Here is an 18,589-nt window from a genome sequence, read left to right as displayed (position 1 = left end):
CTCCTCATAGCTCTTGTTATCTCATCTTTTTGGTAATAGCTGTTCTTACAGGTGTGAGGTGATATCTCCTTGCGATTTTCATTTGCATTTCCCTGATGATTAGTGATGTTGAGCACCTGTTCAAATATCTGTTGGTAATTTGTATGTCTTCTTTTGAGAAATGTCTATTTAGGTCCTTTTCTCATTTACAAATCAGACTATTTTCTTGTTTTTGAGTTGTTTGAGTCCCTTATATATTTTGGATATTAACCCCAAATCAGATACTTGGCTTGCAAATATTTTTCCCATTGTGTAGGTTGTCTCTTGGTTAATTGCTTCTTTTGCTAGGCAGAAACATTTTAGTTTGATCCAATTTGATTTGCCAATTTTAGCTGCCTGTGCTTTTGAGGTCATATCCAAAACATCATTGCCCAGACCTATGTCAAAAGTATTCTCCCTATTTTCTTCTAGTAGTTTACAGTTCTAGGTCTTATGTTTAAGTGTTTAATCCATACAGAGTTGAATTTTTTTTAATATAGTGTTAATAAGGATCCTGTTTCATTCTTCTACATGTGGACATCCAGTTTTCCCAATACCATTTATTGAAGAAGCTATCCTTTCCCAATTGTGTGTGCTTGGTATAATAGGATTCTCTTGAGTGAATGTTGGTAGCTTTTGTCTATTCAGAAATTGGTCCATTTCATCTAAAATGTTGAATTTATGTGCATATACTTATTTATATTACTCTCTTGTTATAATTTTAATGACTTACAGATCTGGAATAATGTTTCCTCTTTCATTCTTGTTCAGTTTGGCTACAGTTGTATCAATTTTATTAACTTTTTATAAAAAAAATAACATCTGGATTCGTTGATGCTCTCTATTTTTCTGTTTTCAGTTTCACTGCCTGTGCTATTAAACATGTTTCCTTCTTTCTGTTTGCTTTGGTTTAATTTGTTCTTTTTCCTCTTGATTGGTAAAGTGGAAATTTAAGTTAGCGATTTAAGTAAGATTTTCATCTACACAGATAAGCATTTTATGCTATATATTTCCATTTATGAACTATTTTAGGTGCATCTGGCAATTTTATATGCTGTGTTTTCAATTTTATTCAATTCAAAATGTATTTTACTTTCTTTAGAGATACTCTCAGGAATACATACGCTATTTAGAAGTATAATGCTTTCCAAATATTAAAATATTTTGGAATTTTCCATATATTAATTTATATTTTACTTTGTTATGGTCTGAGAAACTTCTTTGTATTATCTGTATTCTTTTAAATTAGTAAAGATTTTTATGTGCCCAGCTATAAGCTGTTTTGGTGACTATACAATGCACACTTGTGCTGTTGGGTGGAGTATTCTAATATGGCATTTAATTAACTTGATAAATATTGTTTTTCAGGTCATCTGTACATTGCCAGTTTTCTGCCTACTTTTATTAACTGAGAAAATAATGCTAAATATTGAAATACATTTATGCATTGTTTATTTCTTCTTTCATTTCTTGCTTCACATATTAGAAACTCTTTGTTGTAGAATACACAATAGGGTGTATTCCAGAACATTTTGATCATTTCAAAAGAAATTCCATACATTTTAGCAGTCACTCCACTACTTTCTGTCTCCGTAGATTTGACAGTTCCTAGATATTTTCTATAAACAGACTTATACAGTATATGGCCTTTGTGGTTCACTTCTTTCACTTTGCATGATGTTTTCAAAGTTTACTCAGCTAGTAGAATGTATCAGTATTTAATTCCTTTTAATAATTGCATTATATTACACATGTAGATGTACATATATATGTCTGCTTATCTATTCATCAGCTAATTCAAGTTTGAGTTATTTCCATTTTTTTACCATTATAAATAATGCTGCTATGAACTTTTGAGTACAACTTTATGTGTGAATCTATGTTTTCAGTTCTCAGTCCTTACCTAGGAATGGACTTGCAGGTTTTTATGGTAATCCTATGCTTAATTTATTGAAGAACTGCACACTGTTTACCAAAGCAATTGCACAATTTTATATTCCCATCAGTTCCAATTTTATTTATTTATTCCAATTTCAAGTTGCCACAGTTCCAATTGATCAACATCCTTATTAGCATTTGTAATTTTCCTTTTTTTAAAATTTATTTTAGGCATCATAGTGGGAGTGAAGTGGTATGTCATTATGTTTCTATTTTACATTTCCCTAATGACTATAGATGTTGAACAATTTTTCATGTGCTTGTTGGTCATTTGTATATTTTCTTTGGGGAACTGTCTATTAAAGTCCTTTGCCCATTTTTTGTTTGGATTTTTTATTGTTGAATTTTGAGAGTTCTTTACATATTCTGGAAATGAGATACTTATCAGATATGTGATTTACAGATATTTTCACACTTTCTTCAGGTAGCTTGTCAATTTCTTGACAGTGTCCTTTGAGTCACAAAAGCTCTTAATTTGCATGAAGTTTGGTTTCATTTTCTTTTTTGGGGGGAGGGGTTTGCTATACTTTAAGAGTCATATCTAAGAAAGCATTGCCTAATCTAAAGCCATGAAGATTTACACTTATACTTTCTGCTGAGATTTTATAGTGTGAGGTCTTACAAGTATAAGATTTTTGATCCACATTAAGTTACTTTTTATCTGTTGTGAAGTGCAAGTGCAATCTCATTTTTGTTATATATGAATATCCAGTTGTTCTAGCACCATTTGTTGAAAAAGTCATTCTTTCCTCATTGAATGGTCTCAGCAAGTTTCTTGAAAATCAGCTAACCATAGATATATGGGTTTATTTATGGAATTTCAATTCTATTCCATTGACTGATATGCTTATTCTTTATGCCAGAAAAGTGCTATCTATATTACTGTACCTTTTGCAATAGGTTTTGAAATCAGGAATTGTGAGTCCTCCTAGTTTACTCTTATTTTTAAGGTTGTTTTACCTATTCTGGGATGCTTCCTTTACATGTAAATTGTAAGATTAACATGTGAATGGTAGGATTAATTTGTCAATTTCTGCAAGAAATCCAACTGGGGTATTGAGAAGAATTGCACTGAATTTGGTGACTATCTATTTTATTAATAAGATGCAATACAGTGATTGATATTTGTATATTGAATGAACATTATGTCCTTCAGATAATCTCATTTGCTCATGGTATATGATCCTTTTCCTATGTTGCTGGATTTGACTTAATATTTTGTTGAGAATTTTGTGTATATATTCATAAGGAATTTTGGTCAGAAATTTTAAATCTCATTATGTCTTTGTCTGACTTTGGTATCAGAGTAATGCTGGCCTCATAGACTGAGTTAGAAAGTGTTTTCTTCTATTTGTACAATTATTTTATTTTATTTTTTTTCAATTTGAAAGAACTAGTCTTAATTCTTTTTTAAGTCATTGGTAGACTTCACAAGTGAAGTCATCCCATCACTATCAGGTCCTGGGCTTTTTTTTTTTTTTTTTTGTAAAAACTTTAAAAATTGCTAATTCAATTTCTTTGCTCACTAGTCTTTTATTCAGATGTTCTATTACTTGCTGAGCCAGTTTCAGCATTTTTCTAGGGGTTTGTCCATTTCATCTAGGTTTTCTAATTTGATGGCAAACAATAGTTCATAATACTGTATGAAATCCTTTCTATTTCTGCAAGGTTGATAGTAATCTCGTTTTTGATTTTAGTAATTTGAATTTTCTCCTTTTTTTAATCTAGTTAAAAATTTGTTGACTTTTAAAGAACCAACTTCTTATTTTGTTGATTTTCTACATTGGTTTTAGACTCTATATAATTTATTTCCACTAAAATCTTTATTACTTCCTTCCTTATGATTCCTTCAGATTGATTTTCCTCTTTTCTTAATTTCTTAAGGTGGCACTTAAGTTATTGATTTCAGTTGATTATTCTTGTATCAATAGAGGTATTTACAGCTATAAGTTTCCTGCTAAGCATTTGTTTGTCATTTCTTCTTTGTTCCATCAACAGTTTCAGAGTGTGTTGTTTAATTTCCACATTTTGTGACTATTTCAGATTTTCTTCTTCATTATTTCTAATTTTATTCTATTTTGTTTGCAGTCCACACTTTGTATGATTAAATATGTTGAGATGTTTTATAGACAAATATATGGTGTATTCTTGAGAATGTTCTGTGTGTAATGAGAAAGAATGTGTATTCTGCTCTTGCTGAGTGACTTGTTCTATAATTTCTGTTAGGTTTATAGGGAAGAGGAGTCCCAGTGGGATTTCTTCTTTCCTTCTCCTGCAGTTATGCACCATGAGGGAGATATTTCAGAACACTGCCAGTCTTTTCTGTGAGTGCCTGGTAGGGTTTGTGGAGAAAAGCTGTATAAGGATATGGGCTCCCTCTACATTTGCAAACTCTGGGAGCTTCATTCTCTTTTATTAGTGAGTATTCAGTCTCTACTTATTCACCAGTCATCCCCCCTGAAGTTTCTGGTTTGTAGGTGAATCTTGCTCTGGTTAAGTGACTGTTCCCATTGCATTTATCTCAAAAGGCATTAGTCTCTTCTGTAGATTTTTGTGTTAAGTGCTTGCCCTGAAACTTCAGAAACTATATTCAGAAACTACTATATTCAACAAAAGCTGCAGACTTGAAGTTCGTCTAGCTTGTTTTCACTGTATGGTTTGGGCTGATGCTTTTTTCCAGATTTCTATATCCTGTGGGTAAAGCAAAAGCTTCATATTATGGTTTCATTATCCTCAATTTCTCTATGAAACATACTTTGCTAATATTAGTCTAGGGAATATATTTTAATACAAGGCTGTTTAAAATAAAATCTTATATGATCCATGAATTTCCAACAATTCTACTTATGTGTTTACTAGGTGAAACACACATAATAAACATATTCATAAATTTATAATGTCACAAGCAAAGTAGGAGCTTATTTCTTGCTCATCTAGCAGAATTTAATGGATGCATGTTGCAGTGAGCTGCACTTCTCCACCATCATCCAGAGTCCTAGGCTTGGTTTACCCACGATCTGGATTCCAATTCATCAAGCCAAAAGAGGACAAGAATATGGTGTTGTAAACAAGACAAACTATAATGGGTCAGCCCCTGAAGTGACACTTACCACTTGGATGATATTCCACAGGCTAGAAGTTAGTCACATTGATGTACTGACTGGGTCACAACAGAAAGGGAGATATGTATGTGGTCAAGCAGTGTGCCCAGGAATAAGAACATGGCTTTAGATATGGAGCTAGCATTTCCTAGTAAAAAACAGAAAGAATACATATGACAAACTTATTTGAAGGGCAAATTGAAAATCCAATTTCAGAGCGGTTTCAACCCAAGTGCTCAGACACTCCTAAAAACAATATCTTTCAATACAATAAGTACACAAAAAAAGCACATCTGAAAACAAGCAAACAAACAAACAAACATAGAATTCTTTACTAATAAAAGCAAATGCAATGTATTTTAAGTGAGAAATTCTTTTAATTTTGTATATCCATTCACTGCAATCTTGGAGAAAATGACTTATGATTTTACCAACTTAAGCTTTTGCCTTTGATTGCCAAATAATAAAATAGAATAGGGTACACATATATGTTAAAAATATACAATGATTTCTCTTGGTTCTATTCATTCAAGATAACAAAGAGGACTGAATAATTGTTTTATCTAAAAGTGAAATAGGACCATCTTATCTTCTTGTCTCCTCTCTTCTTTTCCAGTAAAATATGTAGCTTACAGTAACACCTTGACAAAACTGGTTCTCAAACCAGTGCTCATTACTAATTACTTGGAGTGTTTTGTTTTGAATATAGTTCCCTGGGACCTTCACTCAGAGACTCTGATTATATGATTGATGTGGAATCAAATACTATCTACAGTTTACTCACACCCATCAGCAAATTTATTATAGAAATATATGCTATGTAACTTAAGAAATAAGCTCTTTTAGAAATGAGGTTTCTGTATTCTTTTCACTCTTATCTCAGTGGATATTTTCAGAACTCGAAGCATTAGTTCAGCATCTTGATAGCCAAAGCTTTACAAAAACATTATGGGTTTTTCCCCATTCAGATGGGCAAAATTTTCTAAAACAGCAGTTGAATTAGGGTCATCTGTATATCTACAACTGTGGCACCTGGTAGAATTTAGTAAATCTTTGACAAAGGATTTTCTTTTTATGGCTGAATAATGTCCCATTATTATATATTTTATAACTATATATTTATAAAATATATATTTAACATATTTTCTTAATCCATTCATTTATTGATGGACACTTAGGTTGTTTCAATATCTTGGCTATTATAAACAATGCTGCTGTGAACATGGGAGTGTGGCTATCTCTTCAAGATAATAATTTTATTTCACTTGTTATATTCCCAGAAGTGGGATTGCTGGGTCATATGGTAGTTCTATTTTTAATTAATTGAGGAAACTCAATGTTGTTTTCCTTAGTGGCTGTACCAATGTACATCTCCACCAACAGTGCACAAGTGTTCCCATTTCTTTACATCCTTGCCAAAACTTGTTTTCTCTTGCCTTTTTGATGATAACCATTCTGACAGGTGTGAGGTTATATCTCATTGTGGTTTTTATTTGCATTTCCTTGATTATTAATGATGTTGAGCATTTTTTTCATAGATCTTTTGGCCATTTGTGCATATTCTTTGTCTGTTCAGGTCTTCTGCCCAAGTTATATTAGATTTTTTGTGTATATATATATTTTTTTTTACTATTTAGCTGTATAAGTTTCTTATATATTTTATATATTAACCCTTATAATATATACATATACATATATATATATATATATATATATATATATATATATATATAGTTTGCAAATATTTTCTACTATTCTGTAAGTTGCTTTTCACTCTGTTGATTTTTTTCTTTTGCTGTGCAGAAGTTTTTAGTATGATATAGTCCCACTTGTATATTTTTGCTTTTGTTGCTAGTGTTTTTGGTGTTACATCCACATCATATTTGAAGAAGCAGCTACCTCTTCCAATCTCTACTGACTGGCTGCAGGCAAGAAGTACCTTTTGTCTATCTTATTTGAGATTCTGAGGCTTTCTCAGATCTTTTCTATGGATACAATGTTCCATGCTTCTTGTTCTCACTTGTGGGGGTATTCTTAAGATTGTATGCCTTTTCCCCATCATGCGAAACCAGGAGGAATGCTGACAGCTTTCTTTTGCTTTCCCTAGGGAGGTACCAGATGCTCAAGTTTGTGTGGCTTCTCCCAGTTCCACAGAGTTGGGCCAGCTTTCTGCCCTTGCTCACTGGCTGTCTGCAAAGGCTGCGTCTTTCTGCCCCAGAGAGTGCCCTCAGGGAGCCTGCCATGGAGTTGGGGCAGGGGGCAGAGTGGTGAGGTGAGAGGAGCATTCGGGGTGCCTGTAGGCCAGTTGGTGGGATTCAAGGCAAGGCATCCCCAGAAGCTCTTAGGCGGACTTACTGATGGAGTCTGCAAAACTGTTAGTAGGATCTGTAGAATCGTCAATGTTCGTGGTTCCCCCAGCCTCTCTCACCCTAGTTGTGCCACACATGTCAGTATTCTGAAGGAGAAGAAAAAGAAATGGGTCTCTTTGGCAGCATCTGGCACAGCTGGGGAAGCCGTGCTCACTCTCACTTTCGCCTGCAGAAGAAATCAGGGCCAAGAAGGTCCCGCTTGGCACTGAGCTGTGCTGCCTTAGGGGCGGAGAGACTGGGGTAAAGTAAACTATTTATCTTGTCCTCTAAAATGTGTGCAATCTCAGACTTATTGCTCCAGTGATGTGCTGGAACTTCCCCACTGGCCTCCTGGACTTCTGCTAAGGCTTCTCTCATCTGTGGTGATTGTCAAAATTGGTGTTCTTTTGTGGGAAAATGGTAGAAGACTTTTATGGGTGATGAACTCATCTATAAGAGCATCCCATAATGTTTGTTTTTCTGCTTGTTTGACAAATTATTTCACCTCCTACAATTAGCATTCCATGAAGGTGATAATAAGGTTACACAACTGTATATCTCACTTAAAACAGTTATTTGTAAATGTAGTGTGCCTAGTGCTACTTTTTATATTGTATTTTAAATAAAAATATAACATCTTTGTTAAGTTTCTAATGTTTCAAAGTTTAGAAATGCAAATGCACCTCTTGAATGCTGCCTCTATTTTACAAAAATATTTTTAAGTTTTTATATTTAAAAACAATTTTAATATATTTCAGGTAATAGATATACACAATAAATTCTACATGTGATACAATTTATTGATATATAAATTGTCTTTGACTATCACACATTTATAACACACACACAATACACTCACACACGAGTGCACATTTACCCTGAACTTCAAAAGAGTAATCTCAGGACTATTATTAGGTAGAAAAATCCTAATACTTGTGAGGCAACTATAACAGTGCCTAATAAGCACTAGGTAAATGTATACTATTGTTATTAATAGCAGAAGTGTTTATATAGCAATATTTAAAATATGATTATGAATTAATGACATATGCTCCAAAGAAGTAATAGAAGTTATCACACATTTGTGTAAAATAAGGAATAGTGAATGAACAGGTAGGAATAGGATGAAAATTATGCACTTTTTTACTGTCCCTACTTTCAGTACTTTATGTAATTTTTTTTCATTTTACAATCACTGATACCTTTGATATTTTCCCACTTTTATTGATTATTCAACCATGTTGATGTTTCTATTTTCTTTCTTCTATTATTTATATTTGGAGTAATTTAAACATTTATTATTATGTTTACTGGCAAAATATTAGCCAGCTATTTTTACAGGTATTTCTAATTTTAAATTATATTTTAATCCTAAACAACAGTAAACTTCTATATGGACCATTTAAAGTAGCAAACTAAGCAAAACTCTTCTGCACTTAAAATAGTACCTGATACAAGGGAGGTCCTAATAAAGTTATTAACTACATATTTTCCATGTCACAACCTAAATAGGAGGTTTTGTCATTCATCACTATTGGAATCATTGCCACTGGCAGACTGTTTCTGACATGACAAATGACTTGAACTGACAAAGCAGTCTGATCCTCTGATGTCAATCGGTATCACTGTGGAATGTGTCTAGATCTGAAAGTTACACAGCACTGCTTCAAATAAGAACTTTTTTCATAACCTAATGGAGATTGGTCTAGCATGGCTGGAAGGGATCTTTACCAAGCAAAATGATTGCCACCATGTTTGCAGGTCTCAGCTAATTTCCCCCTTGATACAATTAAAGTATCAGTTCCCTTTGTCAAAATCTGGCAGTCATATTCTGACTAGGAAAAAAAAAAAAAAAAAAAACACACCAGATCTCTGTGTACTGTCATTCCTTCATTTATCTTGTATTTATTTACAAATATTAATTTCAGGAAAGTCAAAAATTAGGGAAAGCTTAAAAATGAGAGAGGAAATCCCACAACTTAGAGACACTGTTGTATGTCACAAATTTTGGTATGCAATTGACTCCTTGTCCATGTGTATTTGAGGAATAGAACTTGTGTAGGTCAGAAATGAGACTCAGTGAGGCTGACTTGGGGCAGAGGCAACAGCCTTCCAGCCACTCAGGGTACACTAGCTTTCTCTTGCTGAACACTTGTCAGAATGCTTTGCTGACACATAGAGTACTAAGGTAATGAGGCTACTGCTAGCACCTATCAGCATTGTTGGGTTTGGGACAGATCTGAGTCCCAGATCTGTCACCAACTACAACTGTGACCTGGGGCAAGTTATTTCAATGTCTTAGTTTATGTTTCCTCAGAGGTCAAATGGGTTTAATAAAGACAAATCTGTGTAGTCATAGATTTGTTGTGATTATATTAAATATTAATATATGGTCTTTAAATAAAAATTACTATTACTGTTATTATTAGTAGAATTGTTTTATGATTTGCATAAGTCATAGAGTCTCTTTGGAGGAAAAACTCCAATTTAACACAAAAGTTTCACAAAGTAATCCTACTCTTGCTCACTTTGATGCACTATATTATTATTCTGTTTGATACTTTCAAGTAAAATTTTCTAGTGATGATTGATCCATATATTTATTCTATACCTATTCATGTCTCACAACCCAAGATCGTAAAGTAGTATTCTAGAAAAAGAAAGTATTTTGTGCTGGGGGCTAAGATATGGGAACCTGGGTTGGAAATAACACATCAAGAAGCAAAAGGGTAGTTAATGTCAGGTATTTAGAGGTAAATGGTAACACAATCTCAGTAAAGACTGTAGTGATAAAGAAAGTGGTTTGTGCATGCCATGTGCATCTGAAGGAGCACCAACAAAGAAGAAGGACAATAAGAGAAGTGCACATGGAGGCTATGCTACTGTAAAAGTAGTTCCAGTAACAAGTGGGCATCAGAGACCCCTTTGTTGGCTTTTCAGGTCCTCTAGTAAAGTGTAGTGAGAAAGGAGGCTTCTGGTTAAATTATAGACTTTTTGCCACACACATTAATGAAAGCCTGTGTAATTGTAATTTAACCTTTAAACTTAAATTCTATACAATATTCTACACTATACTATACTATACTTTATTAAAATTTAATATATTTAACATACCAGTGGAGAAATTCAGTTAAACACTCACATGTGCACACAGGCACACACACACATATCTGCACCTATATTTTTTTCTTTATTATTTTTTTAAAACTTATTAATACATGTAAACACCTTCCATTGATCATATATCATTCCATACTTTAGTAGCATATACAGGTATATGTATCATAATGTATTTACCCAAATCCTTTGTTTCTTATTTACCTTTTCCTAGTTTTTTAATGTTAATATAGTGATATCATGCCTTTCTTTAAAAAACAATTTGTGTGAAATAAAGATGATTTTATTCTAAGAATAATTCCTAAAACTAATTCCAGAGTCAATTGAAAATAAGGTTTTGATCAATTTTTTTCCTATTCTTGGCATCATCCTTAACTTAATGTTTTATTTACTTATTCATATAATTAAGAACAGTTTGAACAGCACTTACAGCAAATTCCACATACATATTGGGAATCACATGCAAATACAAGGGAAAAGGAAGGAAAGAAGGAAAGAGGTAAGGAAGGAAGATAGGGAGGAAAGGAAGAGAGGGAGAAGAGGGGGGCAGGAGGAAAAAAGAGAGGATTCAGCTGATGGATAATTAGTAAGCAACATATAAGCTGATGGACCCTGATTGCAATCTCAGCACAAATATTAATTCTTTGAGTAGGAACAAAGACCTGACTACACTGTCATTATATTAACTGTCAATTTAGATACATGTTCTCATAGCATCATGTGATTCTTAGTTGTAATGACATGAAAAAGAAACAAGAAAACTTTCAAATAAAACAATTTTTCAATCAGTCATTGTTGAAATGACTATGAAGAAAAGGCAACTGTTGATACTATTTGTTAATGTTAAAAATAAAAATTACAACAGTGAATTTTTCTTAAATGAAAAGTAAGAAGTGTTTCCCTATTGTATCTTATCATGGTTCATTCTTTAAGGAAATGGAGAGAAAAAGCAAACAAACCTTAGGCTTAGAATTAAAATAACAAACAATCTTGGCTTGATAATTTAAGCTAGATGTATTATGTCGTACAGAGTTACTAATTTGTAAGAAAGCACAAGGTAATTTGCAATGATCATCTGAAAATATTATTTAAAATAACTACTTACATTTTAGCAGTATAATATTTTTTGTGACATTTGAAATAAACTTTTGACACCATATATTTTACCTTTATTTATTGTTATATTATTGTGCTTAGGGTTGATTTGATGAAAATTGCCACTGACCAGTAACAGTAAATTTACAACTTGCCTTTTAGTTATATGGGGCCCCAAATGAACATGTGTGTTAATTTGGGTGCAATACTTTGATTACGGAAGCATTCAGAATGGAAAAATAAAACACTTGCTTTCAATTGCTCTGAATTTAAATGATCTAATTTCTTCATCACCCCTTCTAGTAAAGCTCTCTGATTTAAAAAAGTGGGACTTCCCTGGTGGCACAGTGATTAAGAATCTGCCAGCTAATGCAGGGGATATGGGTTCAATCCTTAGGCCTGCAGGATCCCACACTGCAGAGCAACGAAACCCATGTGCCACAATGGTTGAGTCTGTGCTGTAGAGCCCGTGAGCCATAACTACTGAGCCCGAGTGCCAAAACTACTGAAGCCCATGCACCTAGGGCCCATGCTCCACAAAAAGAGAAGCCACAGCAATGAGAAGCTATGCACCACAGCAAAGAGTAGCCCCTGCTTGCCATAGCTAGAGAAAGGCCACCCACAGCAATGAAGACCCAATACAGCCAATAACAAATAAATTATTAAAAAAAATGTTAAGCATCTTAAGAAAAAAATTATCTTTATTCTTCACTAAAATCAAATTAGTTTTAAGATGATTATTCACCACAACTTAATATAATTATTAGAAAAATATCTAACCATCAATATATATATATCATATTTCATATATTCAAAAGACTACTTTAGCAGCAAGGAAGGAAAATCCTTGTTTTTTTTCAGTTACACCAAACAACAAACTCAAGATTCTCACAAAAAGTTTACCACTAATCCTATCACACAAAACTTTGGAAAATTAATGCCTCTTAATAAGCTGCAATCAAGGTAGGCTCCTATACTCAAGAAATTGTGTCAAGCAGAGACTGATGCAAACATTTTCCCCAATGGATCTACTTTTAAGTAGCTCCCCACAAAATTTAAAAAAAACAATCAGTTTCATATTTTGATATCAGTAGATTAATTCCAGGTTTGTTTCCAGTTCAAAACAATTTGACAGTGCTCTGATATCTCCAATAACATAAAATAGTCAGTAACTTCATGGTTCTTTATCAGTCTATAAAGGTGAATCATGGAGTAAAAGTCTCCTTCCTTCAATCTTGTTATAAGCTGCTCAGTGAAGCTGAACAGTAATGAACTATGAATAATGAAACAAATACAAATGTTTTGCACTCATTAAAACAAACCTGTGGCAACTAGAAACAAAATGCAAGCTAATACAAAAATATACACTTGGATATGCAAAACCACGTCACTGGGTATTCCCAGAAAGAAACTTTGTATCTGTGGTGTTGGAAAGCGATTTTTTCAGGTTTCAGAATATCACACATCTGGACAGAAATGTTACTCTCCTCCATAATCTGTAATTCAAAATTAATTACTCACATCCTCTCTATGTTTATTTCATACTACTGTTGTACTGTGGCTCTTTTCTGTGGTAAACAATAAAGTAAAGGTCATTAAAAAGAAGCTTCACCCCACATCCAGAGACAAAGGAGAAGCTGCAATGAGATGGTAGAAGGGGCACAACTGCATTAAAATCAAATCACATAAATGCTGGGTGGGTGACTCACAGTCTGGAGAAGAGTTATAGCACAGAAGTCCTAAGGGTTCTGAGCCCCACATCAGGCTTCCTAACCTGGTGGTCCAGCAATGGAAGGAAGAATCCCCAGAGAATCAGACTTTGAAAGCTAGTGGGATTTGATTGCAGGACCCCCACAGGACTGGGGGAAATGGAGACTCCACACTTGGAGGGCACAAAAAAAGTGTGCTCACCAGGACCCAAGGGGAAGGAGAAGTGACCCCCTAGGAGACTGAACCAGACCTACCTGCTGGTGTTGGAGGGTTTCCTGCAGAGGTGGGGGGCAGCTGTGGCTCACCGAGGAGATGGGACACTGGCAGCTGGGATTCTGAGAAGTGCTCATTGGTGTGAGCCCTTCCTGAGTCCACCATTAGCTCAACCAAAGAGCCTACAAGCTCCAGTGTTGGGTCGCCTCAGGCCAAATGACCAACAGGGTGGGAACACAGCCCCACCCATTGGCAGACAAGCAGAATAAAGTGTCACAGAGCTTCACCCACCAAATCAGATTAAAGCTTTACTGAGCTCCACCCACCCAGCCCAACCCACCATCAGTCCCTCCCATTAGGAAGCACCCACGAGCCTCCTAGACAGCTTCCTCCACAAGAGGGCAGACAGCAGAATCAAGTAGTATCAGCAGTATTTCCTTCTGTTGAACTAAAAATCACAGCAACAGAAAGACAGAGAAAATGAAAAGGGAAAAGACTTTGAACCAAATGAAGGGACAAGATAAAACACCAGAAAAACAACTAAACGAAGAGGAGATAGGCACTCTTCTGGAAAAAGAATTCAGAATAATGATGGTTAAGATGATCAAGGACTTTGAAAAAAAATTGGATGCAAAGATAAAAAAGTTGCAAAAAAAGTTTAGCAAAGACCTAGAAGAATTAAAGAACAAACAAACAGAGATATGCAACACAATAACTGAAATGAAAAATACACTAGAAGGAACTAGTAGCAGATTAATTGAGGCAGAAGGGCAAATAAGTGACCTGGAAGACAGAATGGTGATAATCACTGATGCAGAAAAGAATAAAGAAAAAAGAATGAAAAGAACTGAAGACAGCCTAAGAGACCTCTGGGACAAAGTTCAACACATCAACATACACATTATAGGGGTCCCAGAAGGAGAAGAGAGAAAGAAAGGACCTGAGAAAATACTGGAAGAGACTAGAGTTGAAAACTTCCCTAACATGGGAAAGGAAATAGCTACCCAAGTCCAGGAAGCACAGAGAGTCCCAGGCAGGATAAACCCAAGGAGAAACATGCCAGGACATATAGTAGTCAAAATAACAAAAATTAAAGACAGAGAAAAGTTATTAAAAGCAACAAGGGAAACACGACAAATAACATACAAGGGAACTCCCATCAGGTTAACAGCTGATTTCTCAGTAAAAACTCTGCAAGCCAGAAGGGAGTGGCAAAATATATTTGAAGTGATGACTGAGAAAAACCTACAACCAAGAATACCCTACCCAGCAAGGATCTCATTCAGATTCGAGGGAGAAATCAAAAGCTTTACAGACAAGCAACAGCTAAGAGAATTCAGCACCACCAAACCAGCCTTACAACAAATGCTAAATGAACTTCTCCAAGCAGGAAACATAAGAGAAGAAGAGGACCTACAAAAACAAACCCAAAACAATTAAGAAAATGGTAATAGGAACATACATATTGATAATCACCTTGAATGTCAATGGACTAAATGCACCAACCAAAAGACACAGACTGGCTGAATGGATACAAAAACAAGACCCATATATATGCTGTCTACAAGAGACCCACTTCACACCTAGGGACACATACAGACTGAAAGTGAGGGGATGGAAAAAGATATTGCATGCAAATGGAAATCAAAAGAAAGCTGCAGTAGCAATACTCATATGAGATAAAATAGACTTTAAAATAAAAAATGTTACAAGAGACAAGAAAGGACACTACATAAAGATTGAGGGATCAATCCAAAAAGAAGAGATAACAATTTTAAATATATATGCACCCCATATAGGAGCACCTCAATACATAAGGCAAATGCTAACAACTATGAAATAGGAAATCAACAGTAACACAATCATAGTGGGGGACTTTAACACCTTACTTACACCAATGGACAGATCATCCACACAGAAAATTAATAAGGGAACACAAGCTTTAAATGACACAATAAATCAGCTGGATTTAACAGATATCTATAGGACATTACATCCAAAAACAGCAGAATACATATTCTTCTCAAGTTCACATGGAACATTCTCCAGGATAGATCACATTTTGGGTCATAAATCAAGCCTTGGTAAATTCAAGAAAATTGAAATTGTATCAAGCATTTTTTCTGACCACAACACTATGAGATTAGAAATCAATTACAGGAAACAAACTGTAAAAAACACAAACACATGGAGGCTAAACAATATGCTACTAAATAACTAACAGATCACTGAAGAAATCAAAGAGGAAATCAAAAAATACCTAGAGAAAAATGACAATGAAAACACAATGATCCAAAACCTGCGGGATGCAGCAAAGGCAGTTGTAAGAGGGAAGTTTATAGCGATACAATCCTACCTCAAGAAACAAGAAAAATCCTGAACAAACAATCTAACCTTACACCTAAAGAAATCAGAGAAAGAAGAGGAATCAAAACTCAAAGTGAGTAGATGGAGAGAAATCATAAAGATCAGAGCAGAAATAAATGAAATAGAGACAAAGAAAACAATAGCAAAAATCAATAAAACTAAAAGCTGGTTCTTTGGGAAGATAAATAACATTGATAAATCTCTAGTAAGACTCATCAAGAAAAAGAGGGAGAGGACTCAAATCAATAAAATTAGAAATGAAACAGGAGAAGTTACAACAGACACCACAGAAATAAAAAGCACCATAAGAGATTACTACAAGCAACTATGCCAATAAAATGGAAAACCTGGATGAAATGGACAGATTCTTAGAATAGTATAAGCTACCAAGACTGAATCAGGAAGAAATAGAAAATATGAACAGACCAATCACAAGTAATGAAATTGAAACTGTGATTAAAAATCTCTCAACAAGCAGAAGTCCAGGACCAGATGCATTCGTAGGTGAATTTTATCAAACATTCAGAGACGAGCTAACACCCATCCTTCTCAAACTCTTCCAAAACATTGCAGAGGAAGGAACACTCCCAAACTCATTTTATGAAGCCACCATCACCCTGATACCAAAACCAGACAGAGATACTACAAAAAAAGAAAACTACATACCAATATCACTGATGAATTTAGATGCAAAAATTCTCAACAAAATACTAGCCAACAGGACCCAACAACACATTGAAAGGAACATCCACCATGATCAAGTGGGGTTTATCCTGGAATGCAAGGATTCTTCAATATACACAAATCAATCAATGTGATACACCATATTAAGAAACTGAAGGATAAAAACCACATGATCATCTCAATAGATGCAGAAAAAGCTTTTGACAAAATTCAACACCCATTTATGATAAAAACTCTCCAGAAGGTGGGCATAGAGGGAACCTACCTCAACATAATAAAGGTCATATATGACAAACCCACAGCAAACATCATTCTCAATGGTGAAAAACTGGAAGCATTCCCTCTAAGATCAGGAACAAGACAAGGATGTCCACTCTCACCACTCCTATTCAACATAGTTTTGGAAGTCCTTGTCACAGCAATCAGAGAAGAAAAAGAAATAAAAGAAATTCAAATTGGAAAAGAAGAAGTAAAACTGTCACTGTTTGCAGATGACATGACACTATACATAGAAAATCCTAAAGATGCCACCAGAAATCTACTCGAGCTAATCAATGAATTTGGTAAAGTTGCAGGATACAAAATTAACATACAGAAATCTCTTGCATTTCTATACACCAATAATGAAAGAACAGAAAGCGAAATGAAGGAAACAATCCCTTTCACCATTGCAACAACAACAACAACAAAAAATACCTAGGAATAAACCTCACCAAGGAGGTAAAAGACCTGTACTCAGAAAGCTATAAGACACTAATGAAAGAAATCAAAGGAGACACAAAGAGATAGAGGGACAGACCATGTTCTTGGATTGGAAGAATCAACGTTGTGAAAATGACTATACTACCGAAGGCAATTTACAGATTCAATCCAACCCCAATCAAATTACCAAGGGCATTTTTCACAGAACTAGAATAAGAAATTTTATGATATGTATGGAAATGCAAAAGATCCTGAATAGCCAAAGCAATCTTGAAAAGGAAAGATGGAGTTGGTGGAATCAGGCTTCCTGACTTCAGGCTATACTACAAGGCTACAGTGATCAAGACAGTATGGTACTGATACAAAAACAGAAATACAGATCAATGTAATAGGATAGAAAGCCCAGAGATAAACTATGATCAACTAATCTATGACAAAGGAGGCAAGGATATACAACGGAGAAAAGGCAGCCCCTTCAAAAAGTGGTGCTGGGAAAACTGGACAGCTACATGTAAAAGAATGAAATTAGAATACTTCCTAACACCATACACAAAAATAAACTCAAAATGGATAAAAGACCTAAATAGAGGGCCAGATACTATAAAACTCCTGGAGGAAAACATAGGAAGAACACTCTTCGACATAAATCACAGCAAGATCTTTTTTGATCCACCCCCTAGAGTAATGGAAATAAAAACAAAAATAAATAAGTGGGACCTAATGAAACTTCAAAGCTTCTGCACAGCAAAGGAAACTATAAGCAAGGCAGAAAGACAACCCTCAGAATGGGAGAAAATATTTGCAAATGAATCAACAGACAAAGGACTAATCTCCAAAATATATAAACAGTTCATTCACCTCAATATCAAAAAAAAAACAAACAACTCAATTAAAAAATGGGCAGAAGACCTAAATAGGCATTTCTGCAAAGAAGACATATGGATGGCCATGAGGTACATGAAAATCTGCTCAACATCACTAATTATTAGAGAAATGCAATTCAAAACTACAATGAGGTATCACCTCACACCGTTTAGAATAGGCATCATCAAAAAATAAACAAACAGTAATTGCTGGACAGGGTGTGGAAAAAAAGGAACACTCTTGCATTGCTGGTGGGAATGTAAATTGATACAGCTACTATGGAAATCAGTATGGAGGTTCCTTGCAAAGCTAAAAATAGAACTAACATATGACCCAGCAATCCCACTACTGGACATATACCCACAGAACACCATAATTCAAAAAGACACATGCATTCCAATGTTCATTGCATCACTATTTACAATAGCCAGG

This window comes from Hippopotamus amphibius, chromosome 14 (genome assembly GCF_030028045.1).
Source record: "Hippopotamus amphibius kiboko isolate mHipAmp2 chromosome 14, mHipAmp2.hap2, whole genome shotgun sequence".
NCBI lineage: Eukaryota > Metazoa > Chordata > Mammalia > Artiodactyla > Hippopotamidae > Hippopotamus > Hippopotamus amphibius.
This window is presented reverse-complemented; position numbering follows the sequence as displayed.